Genomic DNA, 4613 nt, shown 5'->3' on the forward strand with positions numbered 1-4613 from the left:
TTAAATATTGATTTGCATTTTAATGAGGGAAATAAGTATTTGACCCCTCTGCAAAACATGACTTAGTACTTGGTGGAAAAACCCTTGTTGGCAATCACAGAGGTCAGACGTTTCTTGTAGTTAGCCACCAGGTTTGCACAGATCTCAGGAGGGATTTTGTCCCATCTCCTCTTTGCAGATCTTCTCCAAGTCATGAAGGTTTCGAGGCTAACGTTTGGCATCTTGATCCTTCAGCTCCCTCCACAGATTTTCTATGGGATTAAGGTCTGGAAACTGGCTAGGCCACTCCAGGACCTTAATACGCTTCTTCTTGAGCCACTCCTTTGTTGCCTTGGCCATGTGTTTTGGGTCATTGTCATGCTGGAATACCCATCCACGACCCATTTTCAATGCCCTGGCTGAGGGAAGGAGGTTCTCACCCTAGATTTGACGAGACATGGCCCCGTCCATCGTCCCTTTGTTGCGGTGAAGTTGTCCTGTCCCCTTAGCAGAAAAACACCCCCAAAGCATAATGTTTCCACCTCCATGTTTGACGGTAGGGATGGTGTTCTTGGGGTCATAGGCAGCATTCCTCCTCCTCCTCCAAACACGGCGAGTTGAGTTGATGCCAAAGAGCTCCATTTTGGACTCATCTGACCACAACACTTTCACCCAGTTGTCCTCTGAATCATTCAGATGTTCATTGGCAAACTTCAGAAGGGCATGTATATGTGCTTTCTTGGGCTGGGGGACCTTGTGGGCGCTGCAGGATTTCAGTCCTTCACGGCGTAGTTTGTTACCAATTGTTTTCTTGGTGACTATGGTCCCAGCTGCCTTGAGATCATTGACAAGATCCTCCCGTGTAGTTCTGGGCTGAATCCTCACCGTTCTCATGATCATTGCAACTCCACGAGGTGAGATCTTGCATGGAGCCCCAGGCCGAGGGAGATTGACAGTTCTTTTGTGTTTCTTCCATTTGCGAATAATCGCACCAACTGTTATCACCTTCTCACCAAGCTGCTTGGGGAGGGTCTTGTAGCCCATTCCAGCCTTGTGTAGGTCTAAAATATTGTCCCTGACATCCTTGGAGAGCTCTTTGGTCTTGGCCATGGTGGAGAGTTTGGAATCTGATTGATTGCTTCTGTGGACAGGTGTCTTTTATACAGGTAACAAGCTGAGATTAGGAGCACTCCTTTAAGAGTGTGCTCCTAATCTCAGCTCGTTACCTGTATAAAAGACACCTGGGAGCCAGAAATCTTTCTGATTGAGAGGGGGTCAAATACTTACTTCCCTCATTAAAATGCAAATCAATTTATAACATTTTTGACATGCGTTTTTCTGGATTTTTGTTGTTGTTATTCTGTCTCTCACTGTTCAAATAAACGTACCATTAAAATTATACACTGATCATTTCCTGGACAACACCCTGTCGTTCTCAACTAACATCAAGGCGGTGGCCCGTTCTTGTAGGTTCATGCTCTACAACATCCGCAGAGTACGACCCTGCCTCACACAGGAAGCAGCGCAGGTCCTAATCCAGGCACTTGTCATCTCCCGTCTGGATTACTGCAACTCGCTGTTGGCTGGGCTCCCTGCCTGTGCCATTAAACCCCTACAACTCATCCAGAACGCCGCAGCCCGTCTGGTGTTCAACCTTCCCAAGTTCTCTCACGTCACCCCGCTCCTCCGCTCTCTCCACTGGCTTCCAGTTGAAGCTCGCATCCGCTACAAGACCATGGTGCTTGCCTACGGAGCTGTGAGGGGAACGGCACCTCAGTACCTCCAGGCTCTGATCAGGCCCTACACCCAAACAAGGGCACTGCGTTCATCCACCTCTGGCCTGCTCGCCTCCCTACCACTGAGGAAGTACAGTTCCCGCGCAGCCCAGTCAAAACTGTTCGCTGCTCTGGCCCCCCAATGGTGGAACAAACTCCCTCACGACGCCAGGACAGCGGAGTCAATCACCACCTTCCGGAGACACCTGAAACCCCACCTCTTTCAGGAATACCTAGGATAGGATAAAGTAATCCTTCTCACCCCCCTTAAAAGATTTAGATGCACTATTGTAAAGTGGCTGTTCCACTGGATGTCTTAAGGTGAACGCACCAATTTGTAAGTCGCTCTGGATAAGAGCGTCTGCTAAATGACTTAAATGTAAATGTAAATGTAAATTTCTTTGTCAGTGGGCAAACGTACAAAATCAGCAGAGGATCAAATACTTTTGTCACATGCGCCGAATACAACAGGTGTGAAATGCTTACTTACAAGCCCTTACCAACAATGCAGTTCAAGAAATAGAGTTAAGAAACTATTTACTAAATAAAGTAAAAAATAAAATGTAACACAAAATAACAATACCGAGACTATATACAGAGGGTACCGGTACCGAGTCAATTTGCGGAGTACAGGTTAGTCGAGGTAGTTTGTACATGTAGGTAGGAATAAAGTGATAAGCAGAGAGTAGCAGCAGTTCAAATCAAATCAAATTTTAGTTGTCACATACACATGGTTAGCAGATGTTAATGCGAGTGTAGCGAAATGCTTGTGCTTCTAGTTCCGACAATGCAGTGATAACCAACAAGTAATCTAACTAACAATTCCAAAACTACTGTCTTATACACAGTGTAAGGGGTAAAGAATATGTACATAAGGATATAAGAATGAGTGATGGTACAGAGCAGCATACAGTAGATGGTATCGAGTACAGTATATACATATGAGATGAGTATGTAGACAAAGTAAACAAAGTGGCATAGTTAAAGTGGCTAGTGATACATGTATTACATAAGGATGCAGTCGATGATGTAGAGTACAGTATATACGTATGCATATGAGATGAATAATGTAGGGTAAGTAACATTATATAAGGTAGCATTGTTTAAAGTGGCTAGTGATATATTTACATCATTTCCCATCAATTCCCATTATTAAAGTGGCTGGAGTTGGGTCAGTGTCAATGACAGTGTGTTGGCAGCAGCCACTCAATGTTAGTGGTGGCTGTTTAACAGTCTGATGGCCTTGAGATAGAAGCTGTTTTTCAGTCTCTCGGTCCCAGCTTTGATGCACCTGTACTGACCTCGCCTTCTGGATGATAGCGGGGTGAACAGGCAGTGGTTCGGGTGGTTGATGGTTGATGTCCTTGATGATCTTTATGGCCTTCCTGTAACATCGGGTGGTGTAGGTGTCCTGGAGGGCAGGTAGTTTGCCCCCGGTGATGCGTTGTGCAGACCTCACTACCCTCTGGAGAGCCTTACGGTTGAGGGCGGAGCAGTTGCCGTACCAGGCGGTGATACAGCCCGCCAGGATGCTTTCGATTGTGCATCTGTAGAAGTTTGTGAGTGCTTTTGGTGACAAGCCGAATTTCTTCAGCCTCCTGAGGTTGAAGAGGCGCTGCTGCGCCTTCTTCACGACGCTGTCAGTGTGAGTGGACCAATTCAGTTTGTCTGTGATGTATATGCCGAGGAACTTAAAACTTGCTACCCTCTCCACTACTGTTCCATCGATGTGGATAGGGGGGTGTTCCCTCTGCTGTTTCCTGAAGTCCACAATCATCTCCTTAGTTTTGTTGACGTTGAGTGTGAGGTTATTTTCCTGACACCACACTCCGAGGGCCCTCACCCCCTCACCTCCTCCCTGTAGGCCGTCTCTAGCAGCAGTTTAAAACCAGGCGGTGATGCAACCGGTCAGGATGCTCTTGATGATGCAGCTGATGAACGTTTTGAGGATCTGGGGACCCATGCCTACTCTTTTCAGTCTCCTGAGGGGGAAAGGATTTGTCGTGCCAGTTAACTTTAGTATAATTCTTGTAGTAAAAGAAAACTATAGTATTTACTATACTAATTAATGTTGTGTTTTTTGCGGATTATAGTTTACTGTATTATTTACTGTAGTGTTTTTGTGGACTGTAGTATTTACTGGAGTGTTTTTGCGAAATGTAGTGTACTGTAGTATTTACAGTAGTGTTTTTGAGGACATTACTGTAGGACAGTATTTACTATACTGTTTTTGTTTTATTATCTTTGACATATAAGTGGAGCCTTTCTCATTGAGGAAACTTACTAGAGAAATACTAAAAGAGCACATTTTGTATAATCTGTAGGTAGGTAGGACTGGGGTCTGAATGAATAGTTTGGCACTACTGCTCTTTTCTATAACCTGTAGGGAACACAATATACAATCTATACTTGGCATGTAGGTTTCTCACTTATAGGTGGCACAAATTGGGCTATGGGGGAAGGGAAAGGACAGGGTATACGCAAATTAAATCCTGAGGTATTTACTGTAGTTTAAAAAGTATAGTGTTTTTGTGGACTGTATTGTTTTTGTTGACATTACCGTTGTATTTATTACAGTGTTTTTTGTTGTTGCAGATAACACTATTATTTACTATAGTATTCTACCATATACTACAACATTTTTTAGTAAGTACTACACATGACCGAGTATTGTAGAGTATGCTACAGTTTAGTATAGAATTCTATAGTTAAGTATTGTAGGATTCTATAGTAAATTGTAGTATTTTTTCATGTGGGTGTTCTAAACTTAAAGGTGAAGTCAGAGTGAGTTGAGTCATAATAGAAGGCTAACCGGCTGATATCCATTCAGAACAATGACACACGTTGTTGACTCTACAC

The 4613-nt window shown here is 44.1% G+C and overlaps 1 non-coding gene across 1 annotated transcript; it reads right to left on the reverse strand.

Annotated features, from left to right (window-relative positions):
- Nucleotides 1-4010: 4010 nt before the first annotated feature.
- LOC115109813 (U7 small nuclear RNA) lies at nt 4011-4064 on the reverse strand. The gene has a single exon (XR_003860556.1). It is a non-coding gene; the product is annotated as a U7 small nuclear RNA (small nuclear RNA).
- Nucleotides 4065-4613: the final 549 nt, after the last annotated feature.

The sequence above is a fragment of the Oncorhynchus nerka genome, linkage group LG25 (genome assembly GCF_034236695.1).
Source record: "Oncorhynchus nerka isolate Pitt River linkage group LG25, Oner_Uvic_2.0, whole genome shotgun sequence".
In the NCBI taxonomy this organism is placed as follows: Eukaryota; Metazoa; Chordata; class Actinopteri; order Salmoniformes; family Salmonidae; genus Oncorhynchus; species Oncorhynchus nerka.